The 25,299-nt window shown below is 39.0% G+C and overlaps 1 non-coding gene across 1 annotated transcript; it reads right to left on the bottom strand.

Annotated features, from left to right (window-relative positions):
- Positions 1-16,989: 16,989 nt before the first annotated feature.
- On the bottom strand, positions 16,990-17,062 carry TRNAK-UUU (transfer RNA lysine (anticodon UUU)). The gene has a single exon. It is a non-coding gene; the product is annotated as a tRNA-Lys (tRNA).
- Positions 17,063-25,299: the final 8,237 nt, after the last annotated feature.

Here is a 25,299-nt window from a genome sequence, read left to right on the forward strand (position 1 = left end):
TACTTATAAAGCCCCCTTGACACATGAGATACTACAAATAATTTCAGGCATACCCTCGAATTTTGATTGCCTGGCACTTTTTTAAAGTAAGTAATGAAGTCACGTTTATATTCATATTAGGCCTACGACTAGCTCGAACTAAAAACGCTTGTGAAATACTGTGTATATGTTATCCTTCTGAAGTGAGAAACTTCATATTCTGCTAAGAAAATATGCATGAAAAATTATATTTGTAGCTACTACTTGAAGAATTCAAATTATTATGATGGAATTTCAACTTACGTATACTCTGCATATAATGTGTTATCGGAGAGGAGTTTTTGTCTCGCAGTCAATTTATTTTTAGTTGAGGAACTCGAGAGTAAGTTGGAAATATTTAATGACCCACGTTGTGGTGTGCTGTTCGATTAATCAGAATTGGAGTGAGAGAAATCTGTAGTTAAGGTCATTCAACACGTCAATTTGTAACTGTGAATGCAAGTTTTCTTTGATTTAGCGGGAAATCAGTTTGCTATTGTTGTAAGTAATAAATTGAAACATATATATTTTCTGCTCGAGTAGGAATCCACAGCCCTTATCCAATCAATCACTTTCTGTGTTTGAAACTTCTGTCTAGGAAAGCTACACACAATTTGCTTTTAATAACAGAAGCTTCAAAATAACCTATCCATTCTTGTCTTGCAAGTAATGTTTGATTTGATTTGTTATATTTAACTTTGGTTTTCTGCCACTTTTGGCTAATCGCGAAGACGAGGATGGGTGATGCAATGACAAAATTGATGAAAGGACATCACGAAGAAAATAATGAAAACAATACACAGGCTGGGATCTGAACTCGGGACCTGTGGTGTCGCATTGTTCATGAAATAAAAACATAACATGTATAGTGGCTCAAATTAGTAATCGAATATGTAGCATTTTGCTGCATTTCTTCCCAATATTTCGAAATTAACAACATGTACATAAATATAAACGATAGTGAAATATTTATAGGCATTTATTAAAGCTATATTCCCTGTTACATTTTTTTCTTTTTTAATTTTGGGTGCGTCAGCACTTAGGCTATTTTGCAACCGCCACGTTATACGGGGTCCAGCCCCTTACCATAACAAATAACGTAACTGTAATATCGAATAACTGAAATATTAAAATATTCTGACTTAGGTTAAAAGCTGAGGCTCTAAAGGGGCACTCAGCACACATGACAAAAAACAGAACACACAGAATTATACTGGCCATAGGGTCAGTCGCCAGAGCCTCGTTAGTCTGCAAAGAGCAGTCCAGGGTGTACTACGTGGAATGAAGTTGACGATTGGGTGTACTACGTGGAAGGTCACCCCTTACACCCCTGTTACGGTTTCAAATCTGAGAATAGTTATTTATGTTTTGGTGTGAAAGAAGAGATCACTTTAATATTCAGACAAATCGTGAAAGCCTTCTGTTTCTGTTAAGCTACGTTTCCATTCAGACAAGTTCCAGACTCATGACGTGCAACATGTGCCGGCGCATGTTGCGCGTCATTTAGTGTACTCGTACTGCTTCCAATTCAAAACTACTTCTTCAAAATACGTCCGCAACAACACTGGAGTGCAGGATCGCAGTGTAGCGTTGTGCAGTGCTTTAGAGTAGTCAGTGTTCCTTCTCTTGTATTGTAATAATTTGGTGGTGATTTAACTTGGGTAAAGATGAACAATAAAGCTATGGCGGGTTTGTTGGTTATGGCAGGCGCGTATCATGAATTTCTAAAAAAAGAGGCGAAAACAACCTAGATGGTGGATTAGAAGTTTTCTAGCAAAAAATTAACTCGTTGATGAGAGACTTACGTCTTCAAAGTGGATACGAAAACTTTGTAAGAATGACTGCAAGTGATTTTGCATTGTTATTAAATCTTGTTGGACCACAGATTGTAGTCGCGTCGTCTGTTTCTACTCTAGTTCGTATGCCCCAGGAACTTGCTGCAGGCTGTTTCCATTGTCCGCCGCGCACGTTGTGCGTCTTAATCGTTTGGGGCAATTTTGTCCCCGGCACTTGCGCCGCGGCATGTTGCAGACAGTTTCCATTTCAACAAATGCTTGGCACATGCAGCGTCGCATGCCGCGTGTCATGTTGCGCGGTAAAATTTGTGGTAATAGAAACGAGACTTTACATAGTTCTTTTATCGGTCAACTACAGTGCGGGGAAGAAACAATTCATGCTATTTCCTAACTACGTCTGTTACCAGTAGCTCCATTGCCCTTGACTGAAGTACGAGAAAAATGGGTAACAAAAACAAAAATACAACATTTGACGAACTGCAGCTATTTATTTTTACCTAACCAAAGGGTGCAGGTACAGGGAAATTAAAAATGTTAAGTACATGTAAGAGTACCGTGGGTGACGCAATAAAACAAAATGAAAAGGAAAATGAGGTAGATTCCGTATCTCAGAAAATTCAACCAAGAGAAATAGGAGAACGAAATGAACGAGCTTCAGTATGAAAAATAAAGACCCTTTCCTCACCCCCATCCCCTTCCCAAACCAAGGGCTCCGAAAGCAGCAGTGCAACTTGGAGCAGGCACTGGGACTGCTGTACGTTCAGTAGCGTTTGGTCCGAAAGCGAAATTCCTAGAAAAATGCCACAGTTCGTCCGCGACGGTTTAATGAGTTGCATTTCGCCCGAGCCTGGCTGATGATGAGTCATACCTTGACTAACTGGTGGCAGCGGTGGAATTAGTGACTAGGATACCTCAGTTAACAACTTTTAAAACTACATTGCATAGACAGCGGAGTGTAGCGCAGGAGTGCAGACTCAGTCAAATCGTCGAGAGAGGGGTCCCGGGTTCGATACCCGGTGGAGGCACAAGTGGTTCGGATCCCACTTTAAATTGTAGGTCCAGTCCCGATTAGCCTTACTGTGCATAAAGGGGACTTAAAACAACAAATAAAATCGTTGAGAGGAAGTGAACTTGGATCCAGAAATTTTAGTCATGGCAGTCAACACTACTACTTCTAAGCAGCTCCCATAAGTGACTGAGGTTAGAATGAAAGTTTGTCTTGTTTTAAGTTCACTTGTATGCACAGATAGGCTAATTGGGAGTGGGCCTACAGTTCAAAGTGGAATTCGAATCACAGGAATCGAACCCGGCTAGAATGCAAGTGTTTTCTCATACTCACATGGGAAGTTGTTTATGTTATTGTTTCACATAATTTGTAGGTAGTCACACGTGGTCTGAGAAACAGAAAAGTCACACATAGCCTACGCATAATTCTCTCGAGGCAGTTTGTTGCAAGAACTTTGCTTGCAGGCCACGGACAATAACTTTCATGGGTAAAAAAGTGTCCCATCATAAGGTAGAGAGCATCCTGCTTAGAGCAATGTATGCGCTCCAAACGTTGGACGCTGACGCCGATATAACCTGGCTCGCAAGCCGAGAACACTGTTCGAATCTCCACAGGCATATAACAAAAATGCATCATACCCAAATGACACATCTGGCGTAATACCTAACGTGCCAAATTTTGGAAAATAGGGGCTGATAGCGTGTGTGAGAACCAGAGCGACTTAACTCTAATTTATCAAATTAATAGGAGAGGAAATAATGTATTCTTAGGAATATGACTCTTAAACGTGACTCCGCCTTACAGATAAGAATTAGAAGTGGAAAATGTCGATTTTCTCCAAATACTCTTCAGAGGATTTTTTTTTAACGAAACTGAAAACAGAATTTTTGTAGTTACGTTCCTCTGATTCCCGTAGGACGATAGGTGAAATACATTTCATGAGCGATGTTTCAAAGAAGTTGTGTTAAGATGTCAAACATGTAGCCGACAGCCATGTTGTATGAAGAAAGCATATAGGATAAGCTCCAATCACACTTAATCTAGGCTCACAACAAAGATAGCGGCTGAGTGACCTAGCGTAATGAAAGGCAAAGAAAACAGTCAATCATTGGAAAAAACAATTAGTTTCATGTTTAAGATCATTCTATCAATTAATGCAGTTGCTTATAAAAATAAAAAATGGTCCAAAATGCTTCAAAGTAATTGAAAATATGAGGCATTGCGGATACGAAGGGCGAACTCAACAAAGTGCATTGTGATGGAAATGCGTTTCAAGTTGCCAGGCACAGTGCAAACTCCATAAAATCTTTGAAAATCACGCATGAAACATTCCGATCTACAGTTACCAAGTTTTTGTGGAGCTCGAATTGTGCCTGACAACTTGAAACGCATTTCCCTCACAATGCACTTTGTTGAGTTCGCCCTTCGTATCCGCAGTGCTTCATATCGTCTCTGGAAAAACCCAGAAAATTAATACGCCCATTCAAATTTAAAACCTTTATTTGCATACTAAATAGAAAGAATTTTCACCAGATACTTGAAATTAGTTTGAGAAAATCTAAAATAAGAGGAATTCCTATCCCTGTTCTCGTGTTGATATTTCCTGGCAAATACTCTGTAAGAGGCTGTCGCGGTATATTGCCGCTCTATACATTGAAGAATCAATGCTTTATAGTCCGAAGTCGATACTAAAGGTTCATGGACGTCTGCAGGATTTTTTCCAAAGAGGGGCAAGCAAGGTAGTTTTTCCGGGGGGAGGGAGGCAAACAAGGTGCATAACAGTGTTGTCTCCTCAAAAAACATTGCTTTAATTTGAAGTTATCATATTCATCTTATTTGAAAATAAGATCCTTAGGAAAATATTTGGACCTAAAAGGGATGAGGAGATAATTAGAATAAATAAATCAAGAAGACTTAGGTGGGCAGGCCATGTGGCACGGATGGGAGAGGAAAGAGGAGTTTATAGGATTCTTGTTGGGAAACCTGATGGTAAGAGACCTTTAGGAAGGTTAAGACGAAGATGGAGGGACAACGTTGAGATAGACCTAAAGGAAATCGGTAGGGATGGAAAAGAGTATATAGATCTTGCTCAGGATAGGGACAGATGGAAGGCCTGTGTTCTGCAGCCATGAACCTTCGGGTTTAAGAAGGCTACAGAGTTAGTTAGTTAGCTAGTTATGTTCATGCAATAATTAACATATATTATTGCAGCTGAAATGGAATTGTGTGAGATATATATATAATTTTTGGTTGACTTTCATTTTCCAGGTGGGTCGTGCACCCCCCCCCCCCCTTGCCTCTCTTTCGGACTTCCATGCAAAGGTTCTATTTTTATTTCGCGTCTACCACTTTCGGTTAATCGCGATGATAAAGGATGTGATAGGTGATGGAAGTGGTATAAAGACAATGACCCAACCCATCCATATTTTCTAGTCCAGGCTCTAATCCGACATCTCCCGGGTTCGAATCCCGGTCGGGCTTGGTTGTTTGTGAATGTCCATTCATCAATTTCATCATTTCATCACTCATCCCCATCTTCGCAAATTAGCCTAGAGGCACAAAACGCGAAGTAAAATAAACTAAATCAATCAATCTAATCCGACATTAGACTTCGCAGTTTATTACGCTAACCAATTTGCCACGGGATCGGCTTCTTCGTGTTTGTCTGCTTATGAAATGATTAATTAGTTATTCAAACTATATAGGTAGGAAAGCTATATAAAATAACGAAACAGAAAAATAAATCCACTTGACGTCTTGTAGTACTATCATTAACCTACAATTTCATGCTCACAAATCCACACAGAAAACTTCTTGTGGCATTAGTTTTACAGAATGGCCTTGGGGAATAAACATCGCCCATTTCCTGCTTCAGCTCGAAACAATTCAGGTGCCTTATCGAAGCTGCTCTTGAGCACGCAGGGTTTCTAACCTACTTCGCCGTAATTCAGTTGTTGTATCTTGATTAATATGCTGTATTGTAGAGTCAACCGCAGATTAAATAGGAGAAAAAAGATTTTCCCGACGGAAAATAAGTTAGTAATGCTGCAAACACCGAGGCATTCTTGATAAGACGCTTGAGGAGCGTCGAGCAAACTTTCCTGAAAAAGCACAACCCCAGTATCGAAGGTCATGCTACACGTGGATTGGCAACTTTCGGGAGCATGCTGTCTGTCTACACAATTCTACCCAAATACCTGTTTGAAAATGAATCTCCTGTCCGCATTTTATTTTTCAAATGTACTTCTGACATTGTAATCATTTTGCAATTATTTTTATTTGTTCTTATTTTGCTTCGCTTTTATGTGACTTTTATAATTAATCGAAACTATGAAGATGGATGATAATTAGATTAAATTAATGAAGAGACACCTAAAAAAGATATTTACAGACCCGGAACCTAAAGCGGATAGGTTGTGGGGAAAACCGTCAATAACTCCCGCCACGAACTTACTTATAATTTTTGTAATTTCTCACGAGTATATTTTGTTCTGTTCATGCATAATACCTGCTTTCGGAAACTTAATTTATAAGTGACACACTTATAGGGACAAGCCACGTATTGTTTGAATGGAGGGACACATCTCGTTCATATACTACTAGATACAATCATGGACTATACTTGAAATGGCCTCCCCGATGGCGCAGTGGTAGCGTCATCGCCTTGTAATGAAGGGGTCCCGGGTTAGATACCCGGTGGAGGCACAAGTGATTGGGATTTCACTTTAAACTGTAGGTCCAGTCCTGATTAGCCTAACTGTGCATAAAGTGGACTCAAATCAATCAATCATATATGATGGAAGTTAAGAAAAAGATAAAAATTTTAGAAGAGATACTGTGAACAAGTCGAATTGGAGAGAGATTGTATTTTGTCTTTTGTCTTTGTTAAATGTATTTCATGTAGTTTATATAACATGAAGTTATAAGTTAAATAAATGTTGTTTTGTTCGTTAACGTTTGGCCTAATTGAAGATTATTACAATATACTTGAAATGTGACGTGCTAAACACTACTTTCGGAGATCAGTTGGACATGGCAATTTTGATATACAAGTTGGATTTTTCTCTACTTAGATTCATTATATCCAAATTTTATCCTAATAGATAATCTCCCAACAACGCAAAATGTTTTAATTGACTCGAATTCACAATGACTCATATACAGTGTGTTTATAAATGAACGGTGGGGTTTCAAAAATTAATAATACATCTATATATTACCTTACACGGGCAAAACGTACACCGTAAGCAGCAGCAACTGTCCAAGTTTATATAACTTTATTTATATTTGTATAAAGATAGAAATCAAGAGGGGGCAATTGCTCCTCTGTGCCTCCTTGCAGGTGCTCTTGAGCGTCTGGAAGAAATAGTGCACGACAGACGTGAAAACTAAATCCATCTTCAGTACCCTTTTGTCTTGCTACTCTTAGATTCTGTAACCTTTCTTTCTATAGTTCAATGTTTGCCCCCTAACCCCCTAGAATTGATTTCCGTACAAGTTTGAGAGCTAATCTCCCCTGCACCCTGTGGTTGCGCCACTGCACCTTCTTCCGCCGTTGTTGCTTTGTGAACTTTCATCTGCTTGAAAATACTTAATTTTCTTCAAGAGCATAATATCGTTTAATAACCGGTGATAAGATTCCTCAACCCTAAATTTCTGGATTAAAGTATAATAATATAGGAGCATGGAAATCTGAAAGGGGGCGAGGATGGCCACATCTCCCCTTTAGAAAACGAATGTCAGCTAAAAGTATATATTTCACGCGTATAATTTGATCCCAGTCATAGTAATGTACATTAATTATTATAATGGGAATGCAGGAATGCGATAATTTCGAATTCAAGTGGTGTTTCTTGAGGGGGCAACACTATTATCTGGTTAATATGCCCCATGGAAAAATACCTTGCTTGTCCCTGCGTCGAAAATATCGGCAGACGTCAATGATTAGGGGGTGGGGCATGTGCCCCCCCCTTTGCACCCCGTGCGCACGTCTATGACTACTCATTTCTACACTAGTTGGAAGCTGTATTCAATTTCGAGCCAAAAATGTAATTTTCAAATCAGGATTGTTAAACGTCCACGAACCCATAAATTCTAATGGGTTCTATTGGGTTCCGCAACAACACCGGAACCTTCTTTATCGCACAGTTTTAATTCGGTCCAAGTTGCGTATTCTTTCATTTCAATATGGAACTTAGACAGTCTTTAAATTGATCCGGAAAGAAGGTCCCTGTGCCGTATTTCAATTGATCCGGAGAAAAGGTTCCTGGAACGAATTGAAATATTTTAAACATAAAAAGGCTCTTTACGGTCCAGATCCATTTATGCTTGCTAATATTCCCTGCTGAACCGGAATTGAATTGATTTAAAATTCCTGACCCTTTATCAACCCTGGTTGAAATTCATTTTTTTACAAACAACCATATTTTTAACGGCTATTACACATTAATCCCATACGATATACTGAAAGGTAAGAGACTTGGGCTATTCCTTTTTCTTCCTTGATGTTAAATAGATTATATTCGTCACGCGCCTATAACGTTACTACCTAACATTTGTGAATTGTTCTTTGCTTGTAACGTTAACATCTAACATACTGAATTTATTTACGTTCCTTATGCAGATGGTATGTACCCAACTGCATTTTGTTCCGTTCCGCTACAGTGGTTTACATTCTGTTACATTCCTATGTAACGTTAATTGACCATATTGCCTTTCACTTCATTCCGTTACGGAGGATTGCATTCATTACGTTCCTATGTACCGTTATTTACTACCATGTTGCATTTCGTTACTACGGTCCTTGTAACGCTAGTATATACCATATTGCATTTCGTTACTACGGTCCTTGTAACGGTAGTATATACCATATTGCATATTACGTTATGTTCCAATGTGCTCATTTCGTTCCGTTCCTTTATAACGTTAATATCTACCATAATACATTTTGTTACGTTCCTTGTAACGTCACTCTATAAGATATTGCATTTCGTTACGTTACATGGGTACCAGCAGTTGAACCATACTCTTCCTCCTACAAAATGGAACGTACCGTGTAACGCAAATTGGGTACGTTACGACTCCCTGATCGATATAATAACAGGTAGAAAAAATAGTGTAAATTGTGTCATGCACATGAACGATTATTATCATTCTGAAACCACTTAGGAATAATACTTACTTTAGTGTAATTGAGCACCAAAAATGCACATTTACGTGGTATTCTTATATTCAGTTTATTATAACTTCATATTGTGCATGAATTACAGCACTCGTCTATGTACCCTTAATATCAATGGGATCTTGACTCCAGTGAAATGCAAATTGCTTGCGGACTTTGTCCGAATCCACTCGATTGACATTTTATACTTGCAGGAAGTTTGTATTGTAGATTTTAACTTCTTGTATGGGTACGAGGCTATTGTAAACTTGGGGACACGAGGGAGAGGGATGGCAATTTTAATCAAAAGTGGTATAGAAATACAAAATGTAAAGAAATTAGTCGATGGGAGGGGAATTAGTTTTCAAAGTCAACACTATACTTTTGTTAATATCTACGCCCCCTCCGGACAGTAAAACAGATGGAAAAGGGAACAATTTTACCAGACTGAGATAGTATACTTACTTCCAAATAATGATTCGTGTATAATCCTAGGTGGTGATTTTAATCAAGTGCTGCGATCATGTGATTGTGTAGGCAAGTTTCAAAATAGTTTAGCATTAACGACCTTAATCAGCGATTTACAGCTGAAGGATATCTGGACCGAAAAACGAAAGGACATAGTGTTTACCTATTTCAATAACAAAGCAGGTTCTAGATTGGACAGATTCTATACACTTGGTCATACTATAAAATATGTGACGACAATAGATGCTTTGCCGGTACCTTTTTCAGATCATATAGCAATCAGAATGAGTATTAATCTACAAGAATCTAAATTAGTTTGGGGTCCGTCCTATTGGAAAATGAACTCTGCCCTACTCCAACAGCCTAATGTTAATGATATGTTTGAAGAAAAATGGAAGTATTGGTGCCGGCAACAAAAACACTATACTGATTACAATACGTGGTGGGTAAAATACGTAAAACCTCGAATTAAATCCTATTTTCAATGGCTAGGGAAAGAAAGTGCACGTGACCGGAACTTAATGTTGAACTTCTATTACAAATGTTTACATGAGTTATGTATGCGATCTGACGTCACCGAACATTATCCACAGATACAAAAATACAAAGCACAAATCCTTACGTTGCAACGGCATCACTTGGAGGGTATAAAGATAAGAGCTACTCATGCGTCATCTTTGCAAGATGAACGAACCTCTTTATTTCACTATGTACAAACACAAAAACAAAAGAGAGCTCTTTTGATAAACAATATTGTCGATTCTGGCGGAGATACACATAAAACTCAACAAGGTATATCACAGGCGTTTTACACGTATTATAATAATTTGTATACTGGTAAAGAAGTAGATCAATTGGCTGTACAACAATTGCTCACCTCGGTAAATAATTTTTTGACGGACGAAGACAGAACTTTGTTAGATAGTGACGTCACCGTCGATGAGGTGTATGAAGCACTGCGTACTTGTAACGTTAAGCGCACTCCTGGGAACGATGGCATAGGCTACCAATTTTATATACGTTTTTTTGATATTATGAAACATGAATTGGTCAAGATAATACAAGATGCTTTTCGAAACAAAAGCGTGCTTCAAAATGAAGGTATAATTGTACTGATTGCCAAAAAATGCGTCCGAGTGCAGTTACTGACTTTAGGCCCATTACTTTACTAAACTGTGACTATAAGATTATGGCCAAAGTCTTGGCTAATAGACTGAAACCTATATTATCTTCCTTACTCAGTTCACAGCAAACATGTGTCAGTAAAACTCAAAATATATTTTCAACGGTGGCGGGTATACGTGATGTCATATCTTATTATGAAATGCAACAAACATCAGCTTGTGTACTATCCTTTGATTTTACAAAAACTTTTGACCTTGTAATTCACCAATATTTGTTTGAAGTACTTCGAGCCTATCGCTTCAGTGAAGCTTTTATATCTGTTTTGCAAAGTTTCTATAGAAAGGCAACCTCCCGTCTTCTTATCAATGGATTCGTGACTCCTGCAATACACGTGACGAGATCCATTCGCCAGGGGTGCCCCTTGAGTATGCTTCTCTTTGCTTTGACCTTGGACCCACTACTCCGATATATTCAGTGCCGAGCCCCACCCGCAGCGGTGAAACGCAAGTGTTTACATTCGCAGACGATTTATCAGCTTGTGTAACAACAACGAACCAGCTTCAAAATATACTAAATGCAATGTGTTTGTATTGTTCTGCCAGCGGAGCGGAAGTAAACATGACAAAATCAAAAGCTTTACCTGTTGGCAACTGGAAGCAAGATAATCCGGACATAGGGATACAATATGTAAACGAACTCAAAATACTGGGCATTACTTTTCATACTACCGAATCCAGAATGCTGGATCTAAACTGGACGAAAATTGTAAGCGAAATCAGGTTACAGTGCTATCAAATGAGAGGAAGACAACTCAATTTAATTCAGCGTGTTTGGTTCCTACACACTTTTATTTTTACTAAATTAAATTATGTCGCTCAAGTGTTGCCAATCACACAGCAATATCTCCGACAAATAAAGTCTGCTGTGGGATGGTTCATGTGGTACGGACATTTTTTTCGGGTACCTTTCCCGATCATGTGCCAAACACAAATGACAGGTGGTCTAGAACTATGGAATATTGAAAATAAATGTAAGTCGCTATTTTTAGCTAGAAATTATAAATTGTACTTAATCGAACAGTCGATTACATCAATGTGGTTGCGTATATTTACCGATACGTTTCCACCGCAAAATCCACCCAACTTGTCTCGACTAACAAAGAACCCTCTGTATGTACGAATTTTTGTACAAGAATGGAGTTATGTGGAGTTTCCCATGGATTTGAAGGAGAATACTTTGTCCAAATATTTGTATGAACATTTTCAACGACAACTTATCTTGCAGCAGAGTCGAATAGAGAAAAAATTTCCTAATGTTATTTGGTCAAATGTATGGCAAAATCTCCACAAGCCTTTCCTTGACACGGACATACGAAGTTTGTGGTATACCCTGGTGCATGATCTAGTTCCAACAAATGTTCGACTAAATGAAATAAAAAGATTACCAACAAATGAGTGTAGACAATGTGGAGAGGTGGATACAAATGAACATCGCCTCACTACATGTAAAGGAATTCCAGAAATTTGGGCCTTTCTCATTATGTGCCTTGCCAAAATATGTCGTATATCGCCAAAATGCTTTCAAGCAAAAATATGTATATTACCAGACTTCAAACATTTCCCTGTGAAGAAACAAAATGCTATTGTGTGGCTAATAGCACATACAATATACTATATATATAGCAAAAAGTTTGAACCAAATATCACCCTATATACAATGTATCTTAAAAGATCTAGATGGAAACAATAAAAAAAAACAAAATGTCAGATTGTCACAATATTTTGGTAAATATCTGGATGTAATGTAATTGTATGTATACATGTAGGAAAAAAATCCATTGATGTAAAAAGAATAGTGAAATAAATTTTTTTTAAAAAAAAAGTCTGTAGAGCGTTAGGCTTTTAACCTAACGGTCCAGGGTTCGAGTCCCTGTTCGGGCGAATTTTTTCCCCACTGCTTTATTAAAGAAATACTATTGCGACGGAATGTTCTTTTTACTTTTTCCCCATTAATTTAAAACACGCTGTTGCAACGGTCGTCCCGGGAGAGAAGCGGTGGTCACAACGGTACATCTCGTCGGGCTGGCCAACGCTCGTCTTCCTCAACCACTGAGATGCCTAGTTGCATACCACGCTGGATAAGAACTATGTGAAGTGACATTACCCAGCATCGATACGACGGGGTATCACTTTAATCTCCCAGCGTCCAAGAGACTGAGTTTTAAAAAGAGCTTATCTAAATTTATCTCGCCGATTAGGCGGAGTGGGTCCTCTTACCCTAAAGTGGAGTATATTCTCTCTCACCCGAAGCCGTGGGCAGAGTCCAACTTCTCTGGCCCTCAGGCGGAGTGCAACTGAGCTGCTATAAGATAATAAACCTTTTCGAGCAAGGCCTCATCTCCAGGAAGCTATCAACTCGCGGCAAGCCACGACACCTAGCAACAACCTGTTGAGTGAGATGAGTCAAGGCAAAATGGATAATAAACCTTTTCCTGCTCCCACAAAAATAGGCAATAATTAGGCTGGAGAGTTCCATGAACTAACCGATCACTTACTTAATGCAACTGAACTGAGCTGCTATAGCCAAGCTCTCGCCTTTATAAAGGGTCGGCGACGCTAGCGTAAGCGAGTGGAGGAAATAAGAACTACCAAAAGTGTATTGAAGCCTGAATATTAACAATATATGCAAAAAATAAATTTTCAATACCTTACATTCTAAGAAAGCTCATTCATATAGAGGTGGATCCCGTACAATTTGTAACGAGATGGGTTCGTTACACTGTACGTTCATGGCAATACCATAAGTATTGTATCAAACTGCAGGATTTCCAACTTTAATACAAGTTACTTTTACCACAAGCGCGCTGTGCTAATCACTCCGCCATGGAGGTCGGCTGCAGTAGGGGAGGGAAGTCCATATTATACACTATATATGATTGATTGATTTAGTTTATTTTACTTCGAGTTTTGTGCCTCTTGGCTAATTTGCGAAGATGGGGGATGAGTGATGAAATGATTAAATTGATGAATGGACATTCAAAAACAACCAAGTCCGAGCGGGATTCGAACCCGGGATCCTTGCCGTCGCAGCGCGATGTTCTAACCACTCGGTATACACCACATAGAATTGTATGTTGTGGCAAAAGCTACAGTATTTCTCTTACCAAGTTTTGTCTCACGGGAGGACTGATTGAAAGGAAAGTCTTCAGCAAAAGTTTATTTTAAGACCACTTTGTGCACAGATACGCTAATCGGAATTTAGGTAGAAATTGAACCACAACGTGCCTCACGGCCGGGGAATGGAACCAGGGACCACTTGATTACAAATGGCTAGGCGCTAATGGTATGTCGCAATCCAAGTTCGAATCATTAATGTACACATACGTACAGTCACGGACACTTCTGGGTTGTAATGATTTAATAAAAGTCAATGGTGTTGTTACAACCCAGAAGTGTCCGTGACTGTACGTAGCTACAAGTAAACGGCAAAGAATGTTGGCAAAGCGTTTCAGCTACACAACGTGATGTGAATATGTTTGCACTTCCAGAAATTCTTACACTGGTGTGAATCAATCGTCATTCATTATGTATGACTGCTGGAAAACAATCTACCGATTTTTTTAAAAAAACAAACAGTAAAAAGACTGATTGTGACGGTAGGCACCAAAGAAAAAAGTTGATCCAAGGAAAAGAATTGGAGATGCCCATACACTTTCCCTCACATTGAAGACTAGTTTCCCAATCATTAAAACAAGCCTTGGTTCTAATCCACCTAATGATTTCTTTGAAAGAAAACAATATACAGCAAATGCTACTTACCTCCTTCACAAGAGACCTTCCATTCATCTCAAGCTATGGTGGAAATTACTCACAATAAACTTGGAAATAATACAGTTTCATATGTTACTTTATGGTAGTACCATGAACATACAGAGTGTTTCAAATAATTGAAAAAGTAAGCAAAAATGAATAATCCATTGCAATAGCATTTCTTTAATAAAGCAGAAGGAAAAAGTTTCCGCCCGAACAGGGACTCGAACCCTGGACCGTTAGGTTAAAAGCCTAACGCTCTACCGACTTTTTTTTTTTTTTTTTTTTTTTTTTTAAAGGAAAGCCCCTATGCGGAAGCTTCCCCCATCACACTTCATTCACTCATATCATTTCATTCATATTTCAATTTCAAGACTTTTCAGGACAGACAATCACAAACATCCATGGCCGAGCCGGGAATCGAACCCGGGACCCCTGGCGTCGTAGCGCGATGTGCTAACCACTCCGCCACAGGGGCCGCCCCCGACTGAGCTATCCGGGCTTGTTTATTTAAGCTAATAATATAAGATTATCGGAAAGATGAAAATCTGATACGTTGATAAACGTAAGAACTTCAACTCTATTGTCTTCAAGGCTAATTTCTTAATTTCGGCTCTTTAACAATTTTTCTCGATAAAATTAAGAAAATTGCACGGTAACAGTTCGTTATATCGGAGACACTTTTCTTCAAATTTACAGGAGAAACTACTTACGGAAATCAGTTTCTGTAGCATTGTCGAAGTTCTTCGAGGTATTTTGTTTCATCTTTCAATCTATTTCAGCCGGAAATCAATTCCCGTTGCTTCAATTTAAGCGAAATCGTAACCACGCCGTTTTTTTAACGATGTTTGCCTAACTTAACTAAACCTAACCTAACCTTCTGTGAATGGTCCGTGGGGCTATCCGGGAATGGTATTTGGAGCTATTCGTGGATGGTTATACGATCCTAAATGGTTTTGGGGGCTATGCGTGAATGGTTCGTGGGGCTCCCACCATGACGTGCGTTCCGTAACACTTCGAGAAATGTCTTATTTTAGTGTAAAAAATGTCTCTAATCGTGTGAAAACCTTAATGGCACCTTCAAATATGTTCCGCAATACACAATTGGTAAGTACGAACCATACGAAACACAAAATATCCGATTTTAAAGTGTCTCCGATATAACGAACTGATACCAATTTCACTTTTGTCATGCATGCTATTTTGAGTAAAACGTGGACATTTATTCTCAGATAAAATTGCAGCAAATGTTGCAAGAAACACAGAAACAAGCAGAAACAAGTGATTATAAATAAAATTACTGGCCTACGCCAGCCCTTCATTTATGCAACAATATCTTAGAATATATTTACCATCTTATTTATTACACTGTATCTCTAAGCAAGTATTTATGCACTATATATACTGAAGTTACAATTACCTATTCCATTTCCTGAGACAAGACAATAGACAACGATAACTTCAAGGTTATTAGAAGTATAACCTACTCTACTTTCTACGCGTAGACAATCCAGGTAGGTTATGCTACATTTGTAGACCATGTAATCTATGTAGCCAACATATCAGAGGGCGTTGGTGCTTGAAATAAAATGCACAATCTTTTTTGGTTCTAAATAGGATAGTTCTAGCTCATTTGGAACCTTCTTAGTTGAAAAAAATATCATGCATTAAGTTTTTTTATTTTCTACGTATACAATATAGTCCATGCGTAGCTTACAAGTAGCGTGTAGACAACATGTAGAAACTGGCGTACGCTGGGGTGGAGCTGTGGAGCTCATGGGTCTACAGGCCCTCCCAAAATTTTGAGAAAATCATAACTGTCACATGAAAGCAGGAAAGAACTTGAAGAAAAAAGTGGTAAATGTAAACTCACCTTGAAATTATCATTACAATCTTTGAACAACTTTTAAAAAACGAGGATTAAAGTGGTCGTTAATAATAAATAGCCCGTGGCTCGACAGCCCTTTGAAGGGCCTAGGCCGATCTTCCGACTGCCAGTCTCCCCTCCCCCCAATCCTACCTAGAGGTGTGGAAATCTGCAACCGGTAATGGGGTCAGCACGTCGAAGCATATAACATACATTTATATATCTAGCTTGTTTTTTTTCCGACCACTGAAAATGATTTCTTCTCTTAAATATTAAACTTGAGAGTACACAGCCGAATTGCACTGTCTCTTTGCGGTCCTAATATTTAACGTTTTTTTTGCGTCGTCCTTCTCCCATTTTTGAGTAATTGATACGATGATGAAAGGACACTCATGAATAAACACCAAATGCTCAGGCAGGAAGTTGAACCCGAAACCTTCAATAGCCTATTTTCTGGGCAGATATGCTGGAACCTAACAAAATACAATCCCTATCATCTTTATGGAAGTGTTATAATTTTCTTTAGATATTTAAGGTCATAATGTTAGGTGGTAGAGCCCTAGATTGAACCTTGCTCAGCAGAAAATAAAAAGACTATTTTTTTCTTGGGGGGAGGGAGGGGTTCAGATTCTTTAAAGTAGCTGTCAATACGTTCTTGTTATTTGAGTATTTAGGATCGATCCCCTTTTGGTAAATTCTGATGGAATTTATGTCAGAAATTTCGATGGGAAAAAGAAGATCGCCCGAACAGGGACTCGAACCCTGGACCGTTAGGTTAAAAGCCTAACGCTCTACCGACTGAGCTATCCGGGCTTGTTTACTTAAGCTAATAATATCAGGCTATCACAAGAGATGTCAATCTGATAAGCAATGAGGTGCATTTTAGTCTTTATCAAATAATATTGATGATATGCTCATCTAATACTGATAAATAGGGTTCGAATTGTTATGACCTAAAAACTTCTGTAATATGCATGCATTTATGCCCTTAAAATTAGCAAAATATGACCTTAAAAACTGAAAATATGACGAATAGGATATATGTAAAATTTAAAATGTCTGACATTTAAAAAATATATGAAACACAATTTTCAAAAATAAACTATATTACATACATTTTCATTCATACACGCACGAATAATATTTGGGGTAATTATTGAGAATTATTGCTTTTCTAAAATAAATAATTACAAGAAAATGAAACTTACAACGACATCTTCTGGCTCTCATAAAAAGGTTTGAAAAGTAGTACAGTGCAGAAAATGCATAAAAAAAGTTACATCACAACATGTCCATGACTACGGTTGCACTGAATTACATGCATTTTCAAATTATCAAATTTGAATGATCTTCTGTTGTCCGCAAGCACAGTCTTATACCTGGAGAAACTTCTTTCCACGTCACATGACGTAACAGGAGCATATCTGAAAAATGTTGGATCATTTTGGGAAAGTTCTAAATCTTCGCCCACTTGCACATCTTTTTCGCAAAGAACGTCAGAAATTTTGCAAAGGGTTGAATATCCAGGGTTTCGTTGAAGCACACTTTTCAATTTTGCATTTACTTTGTCAGCTGCTTAACTCTGTGCTCGCGATAATTTCACACTCTCTGGGCACTTCACTTTCGGCATCTTGAAATTATAACAACGTACGCATTACCTGCAAAATTCGTTCCCCTACTTTCTGGAGCAAAGATGGTCTCTGGATGCACTGCAAACTGGAAGCTTCAAACTCTAAACGACAGGATTCCTTTCTCGCCTTCCTTGGCACTGATACGCTCCCTCACTGAAAATAACGTACACTTCCAATGCTGTCTGCCAATGCCGTGTATAGAAGGGGAGGGGAGGGACAGAACAGCTAACGACATGGAATGAACAATAGCCTAACAATCTTTAAGCCGATTGCGGACAACGAAAAGAACGATTGGAAAACAATTTTACTGTTTATTTTTTTAAGCACGTCCAGGAAAAATACACCGTTGGTTGTTTTCCAACCAAGGTATAAAACAAAAAATCCACCGTTTAGATAAGTTTGCGATAACAAGCCAGGAATGTATTTTTAAACACTGGAAGTACTGTGTGTTGAACATGAAAATATGCTTCTATTCCACACTTCTGGGCCATAATATTCCCTATTCTACACTTTTGGGCCATAATATGCCCTAAACCGAAAATATAGTAGAATATGCATTTATATGACCAATAAAAACGATGTTATTGATTTCAAAGCACCAAGAAACGTGCTTAAACTAACTTAAACAGAAAACCAGCCCTTGGGAAAATATGATATGTCATAAAAATCCGAGCCCTACAGTGATAAACATTGAAACTACGCGTCCTCCTGTTCACCTTTTCCTCTAGCACTCTTATTTACTTGCCTCTATCTTTTTCTTAACTTTTATGGAATCCCTGTATACTTTCCCGCATTATTTATCTTTCTGAGTGAACACTTATTCAGTACTAATTAGCCATTGAAGCCACATGATCCTTGCCAGTGTTTGTCTGTTTTCTATTCCAGATCTAAATGCGAACAAAAACGTACCGAAAACTACCAATTATATCCAAAAGCACATCATGTGAATGAAAGGATAAGAAATAGGGAAAGCAAACGATCTCTAGCAGCAGACTTCAAGATAAATTAAGCCACTCTCAGAAAACGACTGAAAGCTGTTAAGTATGTATTTAACAAAGGAATCTGATTTTCGGCTGTGTAGGGAAAGCAAATGCCAAGCTATTCAGGGCAGCCTATTCACGAGTTGCCGCAGTGCCACCCTGAAAAAGGCAGAAAAAGAGTTTCCCTGGACGGGAATTGAGGCGTTGCTGATACGAAAGCCGAACTCGACAAACTTGCATTGTGAAGGAAATGCGTTTCAAGTTGTCAAGAACAGTGCGAACTCCACAAGGAACTTTGGAAATCACACATGAAACATTCCGATCTACTGTTACCAAGTTTTTGTGAAGTTCGCACTGTGCCTGACAACTTGAAACGCATTTCCCTCACAATGTACGTTTGTTGAGTTCGCCCTTCGTATCGACAACGCCTCAATTTATCCTTTCAACCCAGACATTTCCCATCTGAGGTCGCTTCAAGGGGAGAGGAACGTCAGCGTATAGATGAATCCGATGGTGCTGCACCCAAGAACAACGAAGTTCACTGTTCTACCGCGGATGACGTGGACAAGTACGAGAACAGTGACTTATGCACCAACAACAGTCAACGAGGGGAAAAAAACAAACCTGTCTCGTTGATCAACATCAACCTGCGATGTCAAGGAGAGAAAAAGAAGTGACGAGAAACAGGTGAGCTCAAAGTCCGAAATAATGTCTGGAACTGTGGAAACATCATTCATTAGAATTAGTTCGAATTTTGGACTATTCTTCCACAGCTACAGCTAGAGTGACCAGTCTTGAGATCCCAACTTCTGAGTACGTGCTGTTCAGGACGTGAAGAATCATTAGCTGAAGACTGGGTCCAGGACGGAGGTTGTGCTGAGTGTTGGCATGAAGCCTGTTCCGGTTATGTAAGAACTAGCCCCTTTACTTGTGATAATTGTTAGGTGCGTACTCTTAAACTGCCTCAGTAGTACTCTTGCTTGCCATGGAGTCCAAGAGTATGCAAGTGTCCTTTCTACATATATTTTTTTTAACATTTTGTGACGCATCATGTTATTTTATTAAAAGTTTTTAGTTATATTCATTTAATGGACATTATAACAAACATATTTTTACAGTGTATTGCATATTTTAACTGTGGCATTAGCAAATAAAAATGAAGTGCCTGTTCTTGCCCTCCTTTCCCCTACATACGAATGGTTCAAAAGAAGTAGGTTGCGCTCTTTATATCCTGTCCCACGAAATAATTCGCCAATATAAACTACCTTCCGGCACATCCTTATTTTCAACGAAATGCTGCGCTATAGAGCCTTACTTTACGCCCTAGCCTCGGGAATCCCCCACTTCGCCGACGCCTTGAGCGTATTTCAAACGTTATCACGAACAGGCGTAGCAGCTTAGACTCACGATATTTCCGTATCATACTAGCAGTGTATCATTGCGACTATAAAAAAAAAGAGGAGGGGGCAGGAAGTGACCTTCACATACATTAAGGCACACAACAATGAAAACAAATCCCAAGACTTCTAGTTATTTATGCAAAACAAGCCAGAACACGCGATTACATAACCCCATTACGACTACCTTGTCCTTCTCCGTGGCCGTGTGGTCTAAGGTGCTTTGCTTTGGGCTCCGACTGCAGGACGGCATAGGTTCCAGTCCTCCTGGGTTCAGTCTCTGGGTTCTCGGCCTGTGGCAACCCACCATCGTGAGGAAATTGGGGAGCTACGAGTGAGTAGCGTAACCTGGTCTCGTAAATCTCCTACAACGGCTGGGGGTTCGGCGTGCTAACCCCACGTCACCCCATTACCGGTTGAAGATCTCCACACCTCTAGGTAGGATTGTGGGAGGAAAACTGGCAGCCGGGAAATAGGCCCAGGCCCTTTCGAGGGCTGTCGAGCCATGGGTTATTATTTATTACGACTACCTTGCATTCAGGTAAAATTTTAAAATAGAGCAACAATGGGACAACTGGTGTGCACACGAAGCCCATAAAACAAACACCTACAAGTGGTACGCGCAAATCGGCACCAAACAACCTTGGTATCAGTCAATGAAAGTGCGTTGGGCTGTAGAGATAAGTACTCACTTTGCGACTGGGCACGGGTTATGTACTCGTGAATCAGCATTTGGCACGGGAAACGATACATTGATACCTGTACGTACCAGCAAAGAAGTGGACTCGCCTGGTTCCTGCAGGGGAGTTGAGGCAACATAAACTCAAGGGGTCGGACTGTCGTGCCATCTGCACGTTATGCGGCGAAGAAGAGACGAGGGCTCACATCCTACATGTGTGCTTGGTCGGCGCCCCTCAGACAACGCAAATGGGGGGGGGGGGGGATAGTGCAAGTGTCAGAATTGAGCAGACAATCCAGGCTGTATCTATGGAGGAGAGGAGTGATATAACAGATGAGAACTTCAAAGGTCTTGGCTTCTATTTACATGCAGTTTGGAGGGAGCGCAAAAAAATGCTGCAAGGGGTCAGCGAAAGTGAAGGGTACGGAACAGTGGTTCAGGCATAGGCCGAGCGTGTAGTGCAGTGAGTGTTGTGAAGGTAGTGATAATGAACAATCCCAAATAAGAGGGACATATTACCATTTATGCATTGTACATATATATATTTTTCCAAATGTTTCTAAATGTATGATCAATGGGGTGTATGTTTAAGGCGGGGTGTTTATATAACAATATTGTAGAATACGTACAGCCCAAAGGCTTGTATCTAAAATATCAATAAATATCATATCATATATACAATATATAAATTCCTGAACATCCATCATGTGGATATTGTACAGATTCGCTCAGAAACGCAACCTTTCCATGCAAGCAACAAACAAAGGCACAGAGGACAGTATACCCACAGGTTACAACTCTCACAGTGAAGAAACAACGGGCTTGGAGACAAGAACATACGAAGAACTAGGATCAAAGAATATGAGTAAAGTTGGCTAAAAACTGCAAAAGATAGACGATGAGAGCCAAAAGTGAACCTGTGTGCCCTGTACTGACTGCCACATTCACTACACATGGATGTATCGAGAGTTTTGTATGAAAGTGGTAAGAACATGTGCTTTATTTATCCGTATATTTAAAGAGGTGAGCAGCCTGAACCTGACTCGCTCGCACTGTCATCTGAACGATGTTTTCATTGCTAACGCCTCAGGTTCAGTCGCATAGAAATTAGCAACAGTTCTTCTATCAAAGACCTGTGTTTATCAGGTGTCAAAATGCTTGTCACCCCTCTTCGTCTCGTTTCTGATCTTGATATTTTGCACGCTTTGTACAGTGTCTCTCAAAAGTTTTAGGACAACGACATTTTAAACTAGGCAACCCAATTTACACAAGCCGTTGGTGGGTTGCGTGCAGATTTAGGCTCAATTTCAGGGTTGCCACATGCACAATAGATATTTATAAAACACGCGAAAGAAATATAAACAAGTATTATTGTATAAAATTATTAAAAATATCACTATTATATCGCAAATGACAAAATTCTTTCTGAAAGAAAAAAATAGGTTTTCTAGTATTTCATCGCTGATGAGTCTACAGTAAGGAAAAGAGGTGAAAGGAAACGAAAGGCCACAAAGGAGAGGAGAAAGAGAAAGCGAAAGGAGAAGAGGAAAAGTAGAGGAGAGAAGAAAGATAGGATAGACGAGGAGAGGAGATGTAGTGAGGAGAATGGAAAAAGATTCGAGGAGAGATGAGGAAAAAAGAACAAAGAAGAGAAAAGAGGAGGAAAACGAGAGGAGAGGATAGGAGGAGACGAGAAGAGGGAAGTGGAGAGTAGAGTAAAGGAAAGAAAAAGAGAAGAACGAAAAAAGAGAGAATAGTGCAGTGGAGTCGGAAACCTAAGACAGGAAAGGAGATAAGAGGAGTGGAGAAGAGTGGGATGGAGTTAAGATGCGAGAAAAGTAGGGAAGGCGATATGAGATAAAAGCAGAACGGAAAGAGGGGAGAGAAGAAGGAGAAGGAACTGGAGAGAAGAGGTAGTTGCAGAAAATATCGTCTGAGCGTCAAGAATGGACGCATTGGTCAAATTATCGACATGAAACATTCAATAACATTTTTAAATGTATTGCAGAATATATTAGATCGGTGCGAAATGCCTTTTGGCTGAGTTCAGAGCAAATTAAAATCTTCCATGCAAGATCTTTGATTTTACCAGCGATTACACCACTAAAAAAATGAACGTAATTTTTAATATTTATAAGAATTATTCAATTTTTCTCCACTTCTCGGTTCGTTGAAATGGAGATTTTGTAATTCAATATTTCCCCTCCCCCCCATGGTTAATTCCAAACTGAATCATTCCGTTTCACACGGCGTGGACAATGAACACAATGGCATATGTCTAAAACTTACGAAAATTTTCTGCCAGTGGAAGGGTTTGAACCTACGATAATCAGATTGACAATCGTGAACGGTAACCACTACCCTACAACCTTTAGCTCCTTACACCAGGTAGAAGAACCACTACACTACGCCTTTACCTTCGAATGAAACAATACTTTTTTTTAAGTATTCTGTCCCTCCAATATTGTAAATGTCGTTTGGTATACGTGTAGTTGAACTTTTACTTTAATTTTGATTTGCGTTCTTGTAGTATAACCGATATCTTCGAGAAATAATTTTCGAAGTAATTAAAAACGAGAATATTGGTAGTTGTGAAAATGCGAGTTATTTCTTCTAACTTATTATTGTGATTAGACATTACTAATGGAAAATATCTAGAGGCTTGAATATTACAGGACGATGTTCTTTTCCTGTGATACTGTAACAGACAAAATGCTTGTTTACTGATGCAAGTCTTGTGTCCAGAACAGTCTTATGAAATGTATTTGCTGTTGCGTAAGATAACACGAAATAATTACACCGTTTGCGAACTACCAAATCTGTGCAACGTTATAAGTAAACAGGCGGAAATTTATATTCATAAAATCACTTCACATTTGACAGTGTTAGTCAAGAGAGACTGGTGGGACACTGTGTTAAGGTGCTGGACTAAATCCTTCTAATTTTTCTTCCTCGAAGAACAACAATTTCTAAGGAAGAGCAACAGTGATGATCTTTCTTATTTCTTTTAAATGCTTACACTTTCCTTTAATTGGGTTAAAAATAAATCAGAATATTGCTTGCATTTCTGTCATTGACGTAGACCAGAGAGAGAGACAGACAGACAGACAGATATTACAAAATAGTTCAAATAGTGCGAACGCCATTAAAAAGTCATGATAATTCTATGTTGCGTACTTAGAATTATTCATACAATAAAGAACATGTCTAATTGTGAGTTAACAAAAAAAAAAACAATAATAAAAAGACATTTTCGCATCACGATTGCAGTTCGAAGAAGTCGGGACAGGGATTGAAAGTAACGCACTGTCCTGACTAAATCGGTGAATCGCACGTCTGGTAGCCTTGCATCAATGATTATAAAACTAAAACCACCCAATATTGCAGCTTGAAGACTTTTGCGCAAGAAACAGATTCATTTATACAAGAGCAAAATTGAAATTTTTACACATTTCAAAAATCGACGATGTTATTTTCGTATTTATTTATTTATAGGTTCACAGTTAAATATTTTAGGGTTCGAGGGGGAAGCATGGCCCACATGGCCCCTCCCCTGGGTACTGACCTTGCGTAGACAGTGGAAGTGAAATTTTGGAGAACCTTTCTATTAAATTTAGTATTTACATTCACCTTATGCTCAGATAGGTTAAACCGTTTATTGACAATCGTGAACTTTTCGTTTAATAGATAATATTTGGCTTTAAACGACGGGAGAACATTAGTCGAATTTCCTTTCTTGCTCTTTTGAGAGAATATATACTTCTACAATAGCAATCGCGTTCGGAAACCGTGAAAAAAAATGACTTGGTTTTCAAAGGCAGACAAGCTTGGTAGTCTAGCTTGCTCGCGATCAAAGTGACTCACTCACGCTATTCAAGGCCGCTTCTTATCGCAGAACACTCTGCTTCGTGCACAGTGTCTGCACCCAGCACGTTACAAGTGACCAGAGTCGAATTTTAAAGAGAATCTGAAGAATGGTAGATTTCATCAGAGGCGGCTAGGTAGGCACCAGCTCAACATTCAATAGTTTAAGTGATAATTCCTGACAAACAAAAAACCGTATTGAATAATTATTGGGATAGTAATACGTGTATCCGCTCCATTTTAACAATATAAGCTCGAAGACAATCTATATTAATAAATGGAATATAGATTGTCTTCGAGCTTACATTGTTAAAATGGAGCGGATACACGTATTACTATCCCAATAATTATTCAATACGGTTTTTTGTTTGTCAGGAATTATCACTTAAACTATTGAATGTTGAGCTGGTGCCTACCTAGCCGCCTCTGATGAAATCTACCATTCTTCAGATTCTCTTTAAAATTCGACTCTGGTCACTTGTAACGTGCTGGGTGCAGA

The sequence above is a fragment of the Lepisma saccharinum genome, chromosome 4 (assembly GCF_977018435.1).
Source record: "Lepisma saccharinum chromosome 4, izLepSacc3.1, whole genome shotgun sequence".
In the NCBI taxonomy this organism is placed as follows: Eukaryota; Metazoa; Arthropoda; class Insecta; order Zygentoma; family Lepismatidae; genus Lepisma; species Lepisma saccharinum.